Below are 19812 nucleotides of genomic sequence, written 5' to 3'. Positions count from 1 at the left end.
AGGGGAAACTGATGTTACTGCTGGTAGTAATAGCAATGCACAGTGAGATGTGCCAGTGTATACGCACAACCATTCTAAACTAATAGTTTTCATGTTTGTGCTGTTAGCTTCTGTACTTTTCCCAGTACATCCTTCTAGTCTTTATTGAAACTCTAAAAGTTTTGGGGTGGTTTTTGATTTTGTTTTTAACAGCTGATATACAAAACTTTCATCTCTAATTTTCTTTAGGACAAAACAACAAAGATTTGTAAAATAGAAAATAATTTCTTTTTTTCTGAAGACAATTAATTTACAACTGCATGCCACTTTGAGAGGATTCTGATTTTCCTAAGCACAGACTTATGGACTTTGAAGGATTTACTGAGAGAAATTTACTGAGGGACTGGATTTCAAAATGTCATATGTATTAGGTTCAGCCCTTAATATAATGACTTGGTAAGGTGGTCTATCAGATTTATACTCTTAAAAAGTGTTTTGCTCACAGAGCAGGTTCTTTTAGCTGCATTGGGACAATTAAAGAAGATCTGTCGATTTGTTTAATTTGAAATATAAACAAACACAGTTATAACCTAAACAATCTCAGAACTGCTTTTGATGTGAGACTAATAACACTGACATGGATGAGGAAGTACACAGCGCTGGCTATTCAAAGACAGTTGCAAGTAGTGCTTCCCTGTCCCAGTCTAACTGTGTTTTACCCCCTCTCCTAGTGCATCTTTAGTACTGGACAAAAGCAAATTAAGATAGAAGCGACCTGGACCTAGACTGAAAGCAACTGGAAGGAGTCCCCTTGACTTTGGTGTGACCTGCAGCTGTCCATGCCAGCTTTGTAAGCCCTCCCATGTACGCACCCTCTCTGTGCCTACCATTCTTACCCCTGGGCAGGGATTGGCACCTCCCGGCTATGCAGCTGCTCACAGTACTGTCAGCAAATGGTAAAATGAACAGTGGAGACTAAGCTCCATCTGCAACGAGTGTGAAGTGTAACAAGTGTGACGGGTAACTTCGCAGTAAAGACAATGACAGGACTTTCCACAGACCTTGCCTGCGCACGTTGCTTGACCTGTGGGTTGTAAAGTGTCTGAGTTACCCTTTTCCTTCCCCAAGCTTCACAGTGGCAATGTGCTACTGCCTGTCAGCACAGGGAGACTTTTCCTGTATCTTCCCTCCTTCTCCAGGCATTGATGTAGTCTTCGCCTCAGCACAGAGGACCTGCACAACCACCTCCAGCAGCCCCTCTCTCTTAAGCAGTCCACTCAGAAAGTTTCAGGGGGCTGAAATGGAAAAATAATGGTGTACGTCGAGTTCAGGTATGTGTCTTACTGCTTTCATGAGGGGCACATCAGGATAGCAGCTCCACATTAGCTAAATGTTCTGCTTCCTCTGTCTGAGGTAAACACCAGTCCCTTTGAAAACACGAACTCCAGGCCCTGGCCAGATGGGCTTATGCCTGTGGAACAATTCTCACTTGAATCAGTTTGCTGGTTCCAATGAGACAGCATGTGGAGCAGTAAAATGCAGTCATTGAACTTGAAGATGACAGATTATTTACAGAAAATGTGTGGGTGTCTGGATGTATGTGTTTGTCTGCAGTTTTTGTGCTGCCTAAATGCCAGTGGCCATTTAGTATCTTTTCACTACATTTATAAACTTTGCAGAGCTTTTAAACCATCCACAGGAAGATGTGGGAAGGTTTAAGAGGCAGCACATTCCTTACCTACATGGTCCTCCATACAGCTGGCATAGCTCATTCTCAGCCAATGTTAAATTTACATCCACAGTCAGTACTGAAAAAAAAATAATCCTTTTATTGTAACATTATTGTTTGCATGTTTTTCTGGTTATTCACTTTTGGATTCCTTTTTTCTTTCTATGGTCTATTTTTCACCTTTATCTCCAAACCACCTAAATTCCACGGAACTTTGCCTCAAAAGTATTTCAGGAGTTTTTCCTGTAAGTTGTATTAAGGGGTTGTATTACACATTTTTTCCATCTTCTATGGTGTCTTTGGAAAATCATGTCAGAAGAAACATACTTAACACAGTAGAATTTAATTATGCATTAAAGTGCTTAGAACCCATGTGAGTCTGTGGACCAGAATAATGGTACAAGCATCTTCACAAAGTTTTGCTGGATTTTGCCAAGGTGTGTTTACTCCTTTATTTTAGGTATGCATGAGAACTTTATTTGATGTGATGTCTTGAATCACTTTAACTCTGTATATAAACAAATGATAGCATCCAAATGATATGTTTTCATGCATTTACCTCAAAACTGAAGAAAAAGTAGTGATTGGTATACACATACGTACTTACAGAATAACAGGCATTATTGTAGCTTCATTGAATTTTCTTCTTCCCCTTACTTTAAAGACCTATTTCTTTAGGTGATTTGTGAGTTTTTGTTTTAGTGATAGTGATTTGTGTTACGGAATTGTTTACTGTCAGTAACAGCTATATAGGCCCTCATATCCTTTTGATATTTCTAAGTTAAGAAGTCCTTCCAGTGGAAGATCATAAGGAAAAATCAAGGTTGTCATCTTCTGGCCCCGCATTAAAAATTAAGTTATGGTTTTCCATCAATATCTCTGCCCTCACTAGGTGATGGCCTGAGTTCAACTTATTTTATATTGTGCAATGAGTTTGTGGCCAAAGCTAGGCTGGGACCCAGGGTCTGAGCTTTCTGTGCTACCCAAACCCACAAGATTGTCCTGTGGAGGGGGTCTAAAGGTTGTGTGGGTGTGCTATTTCACAAATGGGGCAGGCTGTTTCAACAGGGAAATGTGCTTTATTTTTATGATGATATGGACCCTGTTTCTTAAGTGCAGAATGTATTGTCTGCCCTTCATTCCTCCTAAACACACTTTTAGAAAATGATTGCAAATTTTGCAGAATGATTATAGTGGCAGCTGTGGGAAGCCTCCAGCTCTGCAAGAAAATGATTGATGGTCAGTAGCGAACACCTGCATATTGCGTCCCTGTTGAAATGCATTAATTTAATCTCAGGGGCATTCATTTAATCTAAACTGCATTTTGCAAACTTGAGTACACTGCTCAAGTTGAAGGGAAGTAGGTTTATTTTTGATAGTATCCATTTGTGGGGAATAGCATATAACATGGAGTATGTATTACCAAACCTGTCGCAAAGTAGAAAGATCTGGGAATTTGCTGAAGATGAGAGATACTTCCAAAGTCCTGTTCCTTAAAATGCAGGTAAAAAGAGCCAAGCTTTTCCCTCACAGAAATCACTTAATTTGTTCTCCTTCAGTGAAAGCCATTTAGTATTTCAGGGGATGCAGAAACTGCAACTTGGATCTCTTTGGAGAAAGGAATTTTATCTTCCATCTCATTAGCTTCCTTCTAAGTTCATATTTTTTTTCTGTGCCAGGCAATGTTTGCAAAGCTTCCAATCTCGGAAACTCTTTAAAACTTTTACAGTACCATAGCTCTTTTAGTTTTTTTCCATTGACTCTACCAGGCTCTGCACCAGGCCAATAATGGCTGTTTGTCAGTGTATCCATGAGTTATATTGACCGGTATTGTGCCAAATTTCATCAGTGTGTTTGCAGTTCCTAAGCTCTTTGGCACAGTAAGCATGTTATATAGTTGGCACCGCTTGGAAATTGCACAGCTTTGTAGTGCTAGGCAAATAATAATACTATTTTCTATCTGCTAATGGAAGACATGAAGTTCTTTTAACGAATCTATATGCTGCTGTTCTGATAGGGGCATTCATTTCCCCCCCCACCCCCAACAAAATGGATTTTCTGACATTTCTGTGACCTCTTAGAGAAAGAATTAGGTGCACAGTTACCAAGCAACAGAAAGTCAGGCAACACACTTTCAAAGCCCTCTAATTGCCTGTAATGGTAAGAGCAGCATCCATGTTCACAAAAGCTTCATATACTTGATACTTATTCTGCTGCGAGAACTCATTTACCTTTTGTTATCAGCGTGGTGTTAAGCTGGAACCACCAAAGGGGGAGATGGAAGTCTGAAGGGTCTGCGAGACTTGGAGCTGCTCTGCATGTAGAGGGCCATAAGGAACAATTGTCACTTTCACGATTCATGCCTCACATTTCAGTTATCTAGAAAATTTTAAGTGCTTAACTCGCAGGAGGGAAGGCACATTAATCTCTACAATATGAAAGCTGAAGTGAATGCAAAAAAAAAAAAACTTACGAAGACTTTCAAAGATTTAAATGAGAGCCCAAAGAAAGGCTTTAAAGCACAATATCTTCTGACAACTTATCCTCTAAGGTTTTAAAATGACATGTTTCATGAGTCACACAATGAGATGTCTTTAGTGGGGGGTGGGGGGGTGCAGGGAGAAATGCATGAATATGTGTTTGAGAATTTGATATATTTTTTTTTCCTTCCAGCTTGTACCTGACTGCATGTGAGGAGTCAAACTGTTCCCTCTTTGCACAGCGTATCTGGGACACTGCATGCCACTCCTTCCTAAAGCTTTTCTATTGTCCTCAAAGGCTGTAGCAGTCTCCATCTACTCTTCACAACTCGCTTTCCTCAGGGGGATTTAGGAAGCGTTTTGCTTCAGGCACTGCATGGCTCCTCATGGCGACCATCACGAAGGGGCCGCCCTTGTCTTTGCCACTGGGCTTTTCCACTTCGGCTTGTTCTCTGCAGAAGATGGTGCTGGCCATGGGCTGGGACAAATAACAGTCACTGGCTCCACTCTCCGACTGCTGCGCCTCGGGGAAGCCCTTCAATCCTGGACGGGAGAGGTAGCGTGTCTGCATCCTGGATATCAGTGATCTGCTTTTTCCACTCCAGTGAGGGCTAATTTTAGTGTTCAAAAAGGGCTTCTCAGTATTTCTGTATATACTTTCCTTTATTTTCAAGCATACAGATGTGTTTCTTTAGAAACAAACAAAGCACTAGAGCTTCCTTCTCATGTCATTTACAGTGGGGTTAGCTCTGGTGAAGTTAATAGACATTATATTGGCATAAGACAGGGACCAGAAGCCAAGTTTTTTGGCTCAAGACCCAAAGCAAAGCATACTCTAAACTTGGCACGGCATTCCGAGCAAAAAAGCACCTTGTGCGTGAACTGTTCCTCCAACATTTTTCCTTTTTCTCCCCTTTTTTTCCTTTTGGTTGTGCTTCTGTCCTCTATCCAGAAATGAGGTTTAATGGAGTGGTATCATACAGTGGAGGTGAAATGGCCAAGGGCTCAGTCACGCACTCTGTCAAATGCTATAGCTCCAGTCCAGCAAAGCCCTTAGGCATCTGACTGCTTTCAGAGAGTCTTGCAAAATGATACAATACTTCAAACTGAGCCATGAATTGCCAAGAAACATGCACACAGGGTAGGTGGGTATTCAGTATTTTGAACTTAGAGGGGAAAAAAAAAAAAAAAAGCTGAAGTTAAAGTATCTGCATGTACATTTGAGCTGTGTTTTTCTATTTAGGACCTTTTTACTTCAATGACTATGTAATTACCATCATTTCCAGTGGAGTTACTTTGAAATGACTATGTAGTTTATAGTATCTGTCTAATTAACTTGTCTTACAACTGTAAGTGGAATGCACCATCATTTCCAATCTGGAAAGCACTTCTTCAGAACCATATTCTGACAATTCAAGAATATTTCTGCTATGTTTTCAATTCTAAGAGTAGGTATTTTTTTGAGACATATATTCTGGAGGCATGAGAGGAAAGGGAGAATTATTGTGTTTTCCTAGTGCCTAAAATGAAGCTATTTTTCATGTGTTTAGTTAACCTATTTTTAATAGGAATTGATCATACTGTGAATTAGAACTTCCATTAGGAACTACATGCTAGAAAAGCACAAGTAGTCCTAGCTGAATTTAGATTTTCATTGCTGTAGGGTGCCTGAGAGCATATTTCTGCTGATGCTTGCAGTTTATGTGGAAATTTAAGTGGTATCCTCTTACAGTTATACTAACCCCTTAAATCTTGCCCACCTTCCTATTATTATAAATTCAAATATTAACAATCTAATCAGCACTACTGTTGGTAGATCCGTCAAGACATAAATATCAAGACTCCTTGATATGAGCCAGGTTTACCACTGGGAATAGGATGGGGAAAACAAAGTTGTAGTGGAAGACTGCAGAAAGGTTCCCATGTTATATTTTTCCTCATCATTGCAATGGCTATTGAAGAAAACCTCACTTCTAGAACATCATTACTGTACTTTGTGTAGTATACTGCTATCAACAATAGTTGTCAGCCTTTTGATAGCAGAAAACTATACAGGTATTGTTATCTAGGAATGAGAAGCCTTTGTAGGCAGCTTGATATAAAAAAAGAATGGTTCATGTCCACGTGCATTTCTTGCAATACACCAACAAAGGCTTAAAATTCCTGATGACAAATTTGTTATTGACCTCAATGAGGGCAGTGAGAGAATGAGAGGAAAATATAATATGTATATACACTCATGGTATAGGTAGCCTGTGGAGAAAGATGCAGTGGCTTTTAGAGTAATTGTGCATAATTCTGGTTTTTTGTTGGTGTAAAGATACAGACAAGAAAATAAGGGTTTACTATTGCAAGTGAAGGAAAGATCAAGAACGCAATTTTGATTGTTCATTCTTCTCCCCAATCCAAAGGACACACAGACCTGTATGTGTTCTTGCCAAACTGTTTGCACATGTAAAGGCCTGGTAAGTCTAAAACACTACTTTCTCTCTTTCTCTAAGTATGTTGCAAGGAATAAGTCCAATATAGGTTTAGTTCTGATTCACTTTTCAGTGGTTAGTATTATGCTGCATAGCAGAATATTAACCATCTGCCATGGATTTTCTTTACAGTTATTCCAGCTTTGATTACATCTCTTAAAGATTTTCATTTGAACTGTAATCACCCCCAACTCATATCCCTGGCCATTCCTATGTAAGTTACTTATGCCTGACACTGAAATAAGCAGTGTTGCAGCCAGGTCTTAATTGAAGACACCACTTACGTACAGCGAACTACTTTGGTACCCATCAGTCAACTACCTCAGAAACATGTCAAAAGAAGTGATCTCTAGGGAGAAGTTTCCTTTTCTGGTGCACATGAGGGGAAACAAGAAGTGCGTCATTTGGAAGGGCGCAAGTTCCTCCATGCTGAAGCGTCTCACGAAGCAGGGAGCCATGTGCTCCCAGAGCACTTGGCAAATTAGCTAGGTCTGTATGCAAAACCTTCCAGGGACTGAAAATGAGTTGAGGAAAACTGAGGTCCCTTTTACATCCCTGATATAACAACATACATTCACCTTCTGAAAGTTCAGAAAAGTCTCCTTATGGAGTAAAGAGGGCAGGGAAATCTAACTTCTAGCTCCTTCCTCCATTTTCTTCATCTAGTTATCTGAAGAGTTAAACACTTGCTTTTTGGGGGGGAACAGTGGTTCATGATGTCCTTACACTGTTTTCAGAGAAGCATGCAAGCCCCACATCTCCTTTGCAGCAGAAACCCATCTATATGGGAAGCCTTTTAGCTCTGTCTCCTGCCTCAAGGACCTTCGGCTGTTGCCCTGACCTAGAGACTCTATGCAGGGGCAAATCTAGAGCTGTCTGTAGAGGATGATAAGAAAGTATCTGTCATTCGCAGATTTCAATCTCTTGTTCTTTCTTTTGATGGCACTTCTGAATTCTGGACTACCAGCTCTCAGCTTCTCACCCTCTGCAGAGTTCTTCTCTAGCTCTCAAAAATAGAAAACTGTTTTGGGATTTTTCCTGGAAGGCACTATGAGTTTGCAAAAATGATTGCTGCAGAGAACCTCAACTGAATAGCAACCCTTGTGAGTGTGCTGCTACTCAAGAAAAACAACTTCAGAACTGTTGTGGAGTGTAACTATAACTGTATTTCATTTATCTCATAAATGCCATGCGATATTACAGGCATAGATTAGTCAGTAAAGTCAGATGTGGGTGCTGGCTGGGGCTTCTGGCACTTGCTTGTTATGCAAATAGCAAACAGCAGTAGTAACTCACTCCTAAAGGTAATGGCAACATATATCTGCCTTCTCGTTTTGTGTGCTCAGTCTGCTTCTCGGAGCTGACTGCACTTTGGGGCTAGTGTCAGTGGAAGACATACTGGTTCCAGCCATGCATATTTAGTATTATAAAGCCAGGAAGCTGTAGATGGCATCTCCCTTTTCTCTGTCAGACCCTCCTCCTGAATACAGTAAGTACCATTTCACAGCAAGAAAGACCTTGTTATCCAGCTTGAAGTGTAGCAGTGATACAGCTGTGACTGATTGCTGCTTGATCTTCAACTGTTTGTCTTGGAATTTCTGAAGCCTCTGAAGGCTGGGTCCTGCCACAGATCATCCTGTGTCTGGTCCTGATTCTTGAGGGCACAGCTCACATGAGTAACTTCTGTGCCTGGCTCACACAGACCCACTCCTGGAGGTGTGCTCCAGACAGGGGGGTTTGAACACTGGTTCAGAGAGGCTGAGACCGAATGGGACTGGCTGTGGTCCTCACAGCTGCTTCAGTAACTGCTCAAGTGTGCAGATCTAAGGTTGTTCCTGGAGCTGGTCATTGTTAGTCTCGTCAGGCCAGGATAGCTCTGCAAAGCTGGGACGTGTGTGGATCACAGTGCTGGGCTCTGGGAGGCTTTGTGGAGTTGTCTGGTCCGTACCTCTGGGAGGGGGAGCTTTAATGTGAACTTGTGCTTCTTTTGGTTTTGATCACTCCAGGTGTCTCCATTTCTGGTGGGGATATAGGTACTGTAGTGATGAAGGAAAGACTGGCCTTTAAAAGCTAACTGATACTATTTTGTGGAAACATTTTTGTTTTAAAAAATGAAAACTGTCTGTTAGGCCAGGATGAAATAATGTAGAGGGAAAGATTTTTGACCCGGACAGCATCTTCCTATGAGAACTCCATGCTTAAATTATTTCCAGTTTTGGCAGCCAAGAGGCTCGCTCTTCAGAGTCCAGCCCCCTGGAACAGAGATAAAATGGGGGAAAATCTCAAACTGAGGAGCCTTTCTTTTCCCTTCTGATCTTCCCATACCCAGGCAGATGTGGCTCTATTCGGCTTTTTCTTTTTTTTCTGAAAAACTCAACATGGAAAGAGTTAAAGAACTAGCTTTTTTACTTTGGCTTGATTTGTCCTCACTGTCACCAAGCAGCTTTTACATTCTCACCTCAAATCCTTATCAGTCATCCGTGTGTATTCCCTGCACAGGCTCAGCATCCCTGTCTGTGAAATGGATTTGCAGGGTATTTGCTGCAGGGCCAGGCTTCAAGCCTTACAGGTCAGTTCCTCACACACAGTTTCCAAGCTCACCTGGGAAGCAGAGTGGCTGGTCCTGCGAATGTGGCAGGTTGACCCGTTTTCACTATATTATTTTTTCTGAGGAGAGCTGCTCCATACCTTCATGGCTAACAGCTTGCTGTTCCACAGAGGTGACCTTCAGTGCAGGCTAGGCTTGGGGAGGCCATTTTTGTGCACAAGCTCTTGGGGAGTGCAAGCTGTCACAGGGTGACCAGGTTGCAAACTCCTGGGCCCTACAAATTAGTTTTAGCACTTCAGACAGACTCTTCAGGTGTTTTACTCAGCTGTTATCTCCATCACTGAGGTTTTTCTGGAATGCTTTGCCAACCGAAAACAAGATCCTCTAAATAACCTTTTCCCTGGCTTCTGGAAGTCCTCTAAGTAAAAGGCTGGTTGTGAAAATATCTTTTTCAATATAAACAGGTTCACTTTCTGGATCTCCTTTTACAGATTTGATACATCTTACTGTCCTGTTTACTCACAAATGAGGCCAAATCTGACCCTCTTCAGAAGCAATGCAGATTTTTTTTTTCTCAGGGTTGCAACAACCTGTAAATGCTCAGACTTGATGGAAGCTGAGAACATCTCACAGAAAAGAGGGCCTGTTGTAGCAGCTCTTTATCCCAAAGGAAGCAATATGGTTTGTTACAGTCTATTCATGGTCTGTACCAGCAATGGATGGCTGTGCCGGTTTAGGTCTGCCTCTATGTGCCTCTTTATCTGGTACATAGATTTTCCTGTTCCCTCCTCACACTTATGCTCTTCAGTGGGAAAGGGAATGGAGACCCATGACCTCAGATGGACATCCTGATAATGTCCACCATCCTGCCTGAATTAAAGACTTTCTCACGTAAAAAAATGCAAATGGAATTTTCCTCCTCATCTCCATTCTACTCTTTCCATGTTTATATCAGTCCACCTCCACCCTTACATGTGGCACCTCGGTTCCACGCTATTTGACTAGCTGTTATGCAAAGCTGAAAGCAGGTCAGCAATGCTCTGTTGTCTTTGCTAAGGCATTAACTAGGTAGTTTGATCCAGCTCCTGATAAGCCATTTCATGCTCACCAAGAAAGATATGTAATGTTTAGTCATTCTTGTTTTCCCTACAACAGAGGAGGCTAGTGCACTGCCACAATTTGCAGTGGATGAGAGAATGCAGGATACTGTGGGAAACAGGGGCAGGCATGGTCTTTGTCAGCAAACTCCAAACCTGCCCACGGTCCAGTGAAAGCACATCATCTTACATCAATGAAGTAACAAGGCTGAAAAAGTCTGAGTAAAGGCAGCTCTTGCAACCTGCTTTCACCATAGCGTGTGCTTAGCCTTCTCATTCCATGCAGAGAAAGCATATAGTATTTCTACTAGACAGGTTCTAGCTTCACGGGTCCCTTTTGTTCTGACTATTTTTTTCTTTTTTAAAGTGTTTGGTCAAGCAATGCAACTTTTTGAATGTAATTCTTTAAAAAACTCCTGGAAGATTGGAATAAAATCACATGAAACCTTACTGAGTTCTTTGTACCAGTATTAATTTAGATTCCCAGTTCAGGTCTCAACCACAGGAGTTCCATGAATGTCAGGGAGCGATAACTGCCTTTTCTTCTATTATCCATGAGAAAAGACTGCAAGACAGATGTTACTAGGGGATCATATACTGTTTACTAGCTACAAATGTTAGAAGGATATTTCTTAGTTTTAATTTCTGACTTTGGGGACTGTGGTCACTTAGATAGAGATGTCACTGTCAAGCACATAAACTTGATACATTCAAGTGGAAAGACGGTATGAATCATTGGTGGAGACCTGAGTCTGCTACCTTACAGATTAAGTCAAATTTCACATCTACAGGGAGTGAAATATACAACTGGCAAATTATCCCATCTCTAAAATGGGCAAAAGATTATATTGGCCTACTCCTTTCATGACGAATGAGGTTTGAGACAGTCTTTATCATTTGAGTGGAAATCATACACAGGCAAGTAACAAGCAATTCCTGTGTTTGTCTGGAATTACTAGTCAGTAGTATCCTTTTTTTCAAGAAGGAGCCAATATATCTGCGCATGTCCTGTACACTGGCATTATGACATGATAGCATTAGAGGCTACCATACCTTCAGACAGCTTTGCAAACCCAATGCAGCTGCGTAACCTATAGGCTTCATTGTGACTTTTGGAGAACATTGCCATGTCTTTTTCTCTAGACATGTGCATGAACTGTGAGATTTTCCAGCAGCCTGAGCATATGACACAGCCTAAGCCACGCATGTACACTATGTCTGGGTTATCTCAGACTAGAAGAGGGATAGCTAGTCCATGTCCTGTCAGACCTCTGTCTTTGCAATGACTGTATAGAAAGGTCTGTGGAGCAAATGCATGTGCTCCATGAAGCTGATGTTTGCCAGGCTTTTAAAGAGTAAAATTCTGAGGAACGTAGCCATGCACATGCAGATGAATGTGTGGATGCTTCTAGACTAGGTTGGAAGTACTAGCTGGTATCAGGTAGGCAGCCCCTCAGCTTTGGTCTTGTATGAGAGGTAGTCTAGTGTGGGTATGAGATTCCTCCTCCTTGACAAAAGCAAGTATCTATTTCCTGTGTCATACTATGGGTACAATAAATATCTGACAATGCAATAGTCATTTGTTCCTGTTCTACAGAAACGGATGCAAATTTTGGTCTCTGTAATAGCTTCTTGCATGACCATACACTAACGAGTGAATCAACAGTGAGTATGGGAACAGAAATTCAAGGCAATGTGAAAGAATTCAAAGGTATACTAGCAAGAAAGAAGCCAGCCTGTGAGATCTGTGGGCAAACAAGGTGCAGGTGCTGCACAGACTCCTGTCTCACCCACTGGCACAACTTGGGATGTGTGGCATTTGGTCCAGTGCTTTAGATGTCTAAGGAAATCTCCTGCTGTACCACATAATAAACAAGAAAGGTGTTGACTGACTGTGTACTGATTGCAGTTTATGAAATGAACAGCAGGTGGGAGAGAAGCAATATGCATCCTCTGGTAGACCTCCAGCTAACAATGCTACATCTGAAAATAAGTAGCATGTTAGTACTGAAATCAAATCTCTTATATCCCGCTACTTGGAAATGGGGAGAGATGGGAAGGAGCAGAGTGGTGGGGTATAAGAAGGGGGAATGTGAAATAATGGGATTTGTGTATGGAATTATTTTTCTTTTTGGTCTCTTTGGTCCTTCTTTTCCCATTTAGTACTTACATTTCTCTGTTGCCTGACAGTTTTGTCATTTGTCAGCCTTTCCCAAGCAGTCTGCCTCCAGATGATAGCTGCCTACCTTCGTGGCAGGCACCTCCCTGAATATTCATCTCTCTCTTGCCTCCTGCCTTTATGTTTTGTCGATCTGTTTATTTCAAACCAGTTTTTCTGTGCCCCATCTTGCTGCTGTCCTTATGCCTATCCATCTATCTCCATTAAAATCTAAATATTGAATATCAATAAAAATAATACAGCCTGTTTGGGGAGGAGGTCATTTGCGTGATGCTTTATGACTGATTGTTGATTTGTGGTCAAACGCAACGGTCATAAAAGGGCTGTGAAACAGGCAAATGACATAAAAAGCACACATCAGCAATTAAAATCAGCTGTATTATCTGGGCACCCAGCAGGGCTGTCTAGTTAAGGCCCTGCCAATGTTTTGATTATTACAACTCTTTACAAGAATTCATGCTGTTCCTCTCTCCTCACCCCCACATCTAATATTTGACCCTTCCTCTCTTTCTGTACGGCTTAGCTGCTTCCCCTACGTTTTGATTCTCTCCTGCAAGATACAGCTTCCTCAATCTTTCTTTCCCTCCCTCCAAGTCATTGCAATGCGATGCAAAATTCTGTCTCTCCTTCCTAAATTTAGACTGCACTTCTCCCCTTTGGGATTCCTGCCAGCAATGTTTTTCTACCTGCCGTGTCCATTTCAAACACCTTGTCCTAGTGAAACCCTACCTGTCTCTATCTTTGTCCTTTCATTTCCCAGTCCTGCCCTCAGTCCCCCCTTGCAGAGGAAGGCATTCTCATCACCCGAGTGCCGCAGGCTGCTTACAGCGGGTGGGAGGACTCCACAATTTGTGCGGATCTTATGGACTGCAGTGGCACTTTGCAGGAGCACTGGCTCTGCCTGCCTGCAGCTGCTTGCAGGAAGGCTGCATGGGGATGGCGTCTTTCTCTATCACCTTCACGCTCACTGCATGCGCTTGCATCTCTCCTTCCAGTGTGCCTCACATCTCTCCCCTCTGTATTTGACTCCCTCCCACAGGCTGTTCTCCCATACCTTTTTCATCTCTCTGGCTTTTGGGCTCCAAGACAGAAATATTCCCTGAAACACATGTGCAACCTGCTGTGGGGCTGTCCTCTCCATACTGCAGTGTATTTCTGGAGCCAGCGTGGCATCTACCACACACCAATCACTTGCAATATATATGGAAAAGATCATGTGATGCACAAATATTGAAAACACTATATGGTTATATTTGAGTACTCACCTGTCTTTATGTCACTATAATATTCCTTCATTGTAAACACTTAGGCTGCTTTTAATGAAATGATTTAAAGAGTGGAAACTAATCTATGATCTTATTTCATTTAGTGTTGTGGAGTGTTTTTTGGTGTCTGGCTATTAGATACTCTTCAGAGTAATTTTGTGCCTCTCATTTTGTGATGTAGATTTGCTTTTGGTCGAAATGTTGCAGAAGGGCCCTGGAGAAAAGACCTTCCTGAATTCTCTTTGCGGCCATATCTGGTCAGGGAGTGAATAAGAGATAGCGTCATCTAGCTACAGGCAGGTAACGCCATTTGAGACTCCCTAAGGTATCCAAAACACCAGTCAAGAGGTGGTAGATGTGATGCAGGCCCTAGAAGAGGCATGTGGCTTCCTGGCAAGGCAGCTGGGGGGATGGCGACTAAATGATCTCTACTCCCACTTGCTGCTGAATTCTGCAGTGAGTGTCAGAAATAGATTTTACTGAGAACATACCCAGATTCCACGTTGCCACCTTCCCACCTGGTAAGAAACTTGCTTGCAAGGTGCAGGCATGGGCTATTTTAGATTTTTCAGCTCCTTTATTTCCCCATACTAATCAGAGCCTGCAGTTAACGTCCATGTAGCCTTAGAAGACCAATTACTGGTCTAGTAGCTGAGGTAATGATGAGGAGGGAACTTTTGAGATGTTTTGAGAAACGCTTTGGGTGGGTTTGGAGGAATTGTGGAGGAAAGCCACCTGCCTCCCAGCAAAACTTTTGCAGTCTATGAGATCTGAGCCTACACTAATACTCCAGTTATGCTCACGATCTTTGTTACAGCCAGGTCATTCCTGCTGGCACAGCAGCATAAGGGAACAATGCACCTGCTTGTGCTGACCACATGGTGCATAATGAAGAAATTTTATTATGTGCTTTGCATGAAATCCAGATTTTTGCATGAAAGGGTATGAAATAATTTATTTTAAGCAGTGAGTTCCAAACTTTCAACTCCAGATCTGGCTTGCTTAGTCATATATCTTACAAGATTACAGATTTCTGATAGGAGTTTTAAAATTATCCAAAGTAATTAAAAAGGAGCACCAAGGGGATTTTTTTTTTAATTCTCCCTCGTCTCTCCTACTACCATGCAAAGAATGAAAATCACCCAGCCAGCTGCACACCCCTAACCTCACAATTACTGGAAGAGAGTTCTGCTTATCCAGCACTGTGATTCCATTTCCAAACACTTGTGGCTGTCTGTGATTCCTGGCCTCATTGAAATCAGTGACAAAATGCTAACTACCTACAGTGCTACTGGATGTAATATTGATGGCAAACACTTAGGTTCCAGATGGTTAGGAAGATTTCCATTTTCCATGTGCATTATTTTCATATTTTGTAGATTTGCAAACATATTTTGCTTTAATCTGTGATATTTGTTTTGTTGTAATAGTGGACAGTAAATTATGTCTTGAAGATGATGTTTTCAAAGCCCTGAGACCAGCTTTAGGAATGTTTCATAAAGCTCTCTGTACGTTTGTTTAGTGTTTGCTTAGCTTTAATGCTTATATGTGCTCAGTGTTGTGTGAGGTTGAGCCAGGAAGGTTAGGTTGCTTGCTGAATCACCACTAAACAGACAGGGACCTTCCTTAATTTATATCACATCAAAAAGTATTTCAGTAATTTATTTCGGTGTCTTCTTCTCCAGTCCTTTGGTAAATGAATGTACCCTATTGATACAGCAGGCCAAATTAGGTGTATTTCTTTTGAAGGAAAGAGGTTGGTTATCCTGGGTATGTGGTACAAACCTGAACAAGCATTTGTCCACGTGCTACTTGGATAAGTTAACTCAGCATCTGCCTACAGAGGGGACACATTAAACGATAGTAGCCGATATGGTAAAGCAGCTGCAAGACCCACCTGGCCAGAACTGTTTTCCGCTCCTTGCAAGTGTATGAGATGAACATGGCCTCATACTCAGGGATATCAACAGGGTGAGACATCTGGGGCTGGCAGAAGTTTTCCCTTGTTAGCAGGCTCTTGTGCTGCTGTAAAGTGGAGAAGGAGGAGATGCGGTGGGGAGGGTGGGGGAAGAGCACTGTCACAGAGGGGGGGATGCCAGGCAATAACAGGAAGAACAATTCCAGGGCTTAATTGAAGTGGTGAGTCCTAGGAAGACGATGAGGTGACCTGGAGAGCTTGTTGCTCTTATTTTGTGAAGGTTTCTTTTCCATGAGCTAGAAGGGTACCTGCCTGGGGAGGGAGGGAAGGAAATGACACTTGACACGTGGTATTATCAGCATGCCAGTCATGAGGCAGGGAGTCAGCAGCAGGGTGCTTTCAAGAAACCTGCCTCTCTTTGCAACCTTTAGCAGCCTCATCTATGCACCGTTGCAGAGATTGGAGGTACGTGACGACTGTGCTGATGAGGTGATGGTTACACTGATTGGGAGGTTCAGTGGTGAGACACTTTCTGTCAGTGTGCAGGTGGTTGCTGATGCTCCTGGCTGTTGTTTGGGAAGAGGTGCTTTGCTCCCTTTTTAGTTTAAAGAGGTGGCCAAATACAAAAGAAATTAAGCTAAAAAAAAGGCATGTCAGGAGAATCCTAGGTAAGCTCACAAAAGCCAGAAAATTCAGGGCTACTTTCAGCTACTGCTATGATTTTTACCAGCCTGGGGAGAAGAGGGAAAAGGGTAGTCCCAAGGTCACCTCAAATCACAGGACTTTGTGAAGCATTGCTACGGTTAGCAGAAGAGTTGAGCTGGCAGAGGAGAGTTTTAGAGGTACAGGCCTATAAAAATACATTATTAAAGAAAATCTGAATGAAATGGCAACCAGAATGGAAAATAGCAAATAATACTTACAGCATTAGAAATTCATTTCAGTTTTTATGGAATATAGCTTGGGTATAAATATAAAGCATTCCATTAAAATTCATAATAACAGATTATAGTCTTCTCCCCTATCTGTACCACTACAGACAGTGTGCTTGCAAGAGAGCTAAGCTGAGCAATTTAGGGACAAGTTTGATAATTCATGTGGCAGTTATTGGTAACTTCCTTCATTCATCACTTCAAAAGTAGCCGACAAGTAGCACCACCAGCCCCAGTGACAGCCATCCAGATAATTCAGCCTGACATCAAGAATCAAATTGCTGCAGGTGCTGAGCAACATTGAAAGGAGCTGTGCTGATGCAGGATGGTAGAGTAGATGGAGGCACGTGCCTCCCTCAACCTGAACTTCATCTGTCACTGCCAGCTTTTTGATCTTCTAATTTTAATGAATTATTTTCTAGAACTGTAATGTATTCTAATGTCTCTTTAAGATTACTCCAGCTGAACTGGACACATATCTACATAAAACAGAAGTAGCAGCACACAGCTAAGATTTTGTCACAATTTCCCTCTTAACAGAGCTTTACTAATCTTCTTGCTCTGCTGCTGCTGGAGGTGTTTGGTACTATGTCCTGTGTGAGAGATAGGGATTGCTGTTTATTTGCCAGATTTTCCTGGAGAGCATAATTAAAATTGTCGAGGTGGGAGGGGAATGGATGATGTTGCCCTGTATGTGGAGCGTAGTGATGGATGTAGATATGGCTTGGCTCTGTGTTTCCTGTGGCTCCAAGTTCAAGAAACAATTACTGTTCCTAAGGTGCAGTGATGACGGGTAACATTTTCAGCAGCCTCTGATGGGACATCATTTTTTAGTCAGTTGACAGATTTGAAAAACTTGCCTGAGGTATTTATTATGTTTGAACAATATTGTAAAATATGTTTCACATCCAGACTTGATGATTACTGGCCTGAACTCCAAGCTCATGTGATGTTTCTTGTGAAGCTAATATGCAAAACAGAGCTGTTTTGCATTAGAATACTCTTTGATTTAGCAAGTGTGAGCAAAGCCCTGCTGTAGGGAGTACCTGGGCTGAGGAGTTATCTGAATTTTCTTTCTCCAAAAAAGATGACAGGTTCTTCAAAAGACGATGAACATTTTGTAGTGAACATTTCATAAGATGTGAACAGTATTAGCATTGTGATCTGGAGAGGCAGGGAAAACTCACAGTTCTGATTGTCATGGATTAGGGCATGGATGTATGGATGTTTTCACTGGAGAACAGAGTCACAGTAAGGAAGTACCAGCATTACCTAATGAAATACCTGGGGGTATTTATGTATCCTGTTAAATGCAAGAGAACATAGAAGACATGTTTGCTTTCATCAACCACAGCAAAAGATGCTGCGCAGAACAGGTACAACAAGTTGTTATTCAAAGTTAGATGCTATTGGTGGTTTGAGGTCAGATGTGAGGATCACTAGGAAATTCACACGGGGATCTCCCAACTTGATCATTCATGATGGCATCTCATGAGTTCTGAGATAAGTTCTACCAATTTCTTGTTGGTGTGCACTGACCGAGTACTGTGGCTGTAGATGTTAGCAGTGGAGGATGAAGCTTTCACCCTGATAACGATGGGTTCCCACCTCGAGCTGTGAGCTGGCTCTGACTGTGCCTTTATACTTCCAGTTTCCTGCCCAGATTCATCAGCTCTCAGTGGATGTCAGCCCGAAGGAGCTCCAAAGAGTTATTAATTTCTCACTAGCAGGCCACTAATGGTATCTGGAAAGCAAGGCAACTCTCTCCTGCCTGTATATGATGTACCCGTGTGAGGCTTTGTGTCTTTGCATTAGTGTTATGATAAACTCTGATTGATCCATGTCAGTTCATGCATTTTACTTGCTACATTCAGCGAGCAAACTTTTAATGGTCACTGGTTTTGTGAGGATGTATTTAATATCATAAACAAAAATAGTTATTACTGTTAATCAGTAGTCATAACCTTAGAATGAACTGCCTGGAAGATCTGAGCTTCAAATGGGTGGACAGCATCATGTCGAGAAAGATCACGTGCAATTCAAAATGCTAGCATTGGCTCCATCACTGGCTGTGCAGCTGGGTACATTTTATACTGGACAATGGTCCTTTCTGGGAGAGGGAAAAGGAGTTCATTCATCATTCAGGGGCTGCATTCAGCAGCACACAATCCACAGTGAGTCACTGCCGAAATGTATGGCAGGGCAGGAAATCACAGCTGTGATTGCCTCCCGTGCAGTTATGAAATATTCCCCCTCGCTGCCAGAAACAGTCAGACCCAAGATGAGCAAGAGGTGATTTTTACCATCTACTTTGTCTAGGTCTGCCTGGCTGAATCAAGCCCAGTACTTCTAGCCCCTGTAGCTGTACAGAGAGCTTTAAGAAAAAAATAAAACAACATGAACAATGACTGACCACTGTGGTGACAGCTCCTACGGGCAGCAATCAGACAGCAGCACTAGCAATAGCTCTGAGATGTATGAATTGCCCAAATTAATCTTTTGGGTCAATTTGAAAGCTAAAGTTGGGAAAGGCTAATGTAGCTAATTTCACTGCTAATCAATTTAGCAGAAACATCCAGTTAATATAGTTATGTCTTAATCCTAAATCATTTCCCTGGACTTTCCTAAGGGCCTCCAGTATGCTGTACTTTGATGTTAAAAGCTCTGGTTTTCTCCACTTTCAACTTTGAACGTGCAGTTCTGTATTTTCAGAACAAAATTCTGTAGCATGCAGAACACTGATGATATAAAGCAGGATAAAATAAATTGAATTTAATGCGGTATAGATAGTGCAGTGGATACTGCATTACTTTATTTCTTTTCATGTTTAATCCTAAAAAGATCTCTCTACTGAGATTATCTGATTCTTTTCTAGATGGTATTTTGCAGTCTTTCTTCAGATTTCTAATCTAGTTTGCTGGGCATACACAATTACAGGAGAGCTTTGATTATAGTCCTATAAATGAGGTTAACGTATTTGAGGACAGGAGTGGGGATAAATTCATAAATACAGGAAAATCTACATGAGGGTCAGTGATAGGATGTATTGTCTGAGTCAGTCACCTGGATGTGGAGGGGCAGGTGGGAGAATATGAGTCTTTCTCTACCATTCGCATATGAAAATGTACAGATCCCCTTACCTGAGGTACAGGGTGAGTGGGCCTACCCCAAGTGAGGGACAAACGCAAGTAGTATGGGTATGACC

The sequence above is a fragment of the Falco naumanni genome, chromosome 2, assembly GCF_017639655.2.
Source record: "Falco naumanni isolate bFalNau1 chromosome 2, bFalNau1.pat, whole genome shotgun sequence".
Taxonomy (NCBI): domain Eukaryota; kingdom Metazoa; phylum Chordata; class Aves; order Falconiformes; family Falconidae; genus Falco; species Falco naumanni.
Note: the sequence above shows the minus strand (reverse complement) of the source record.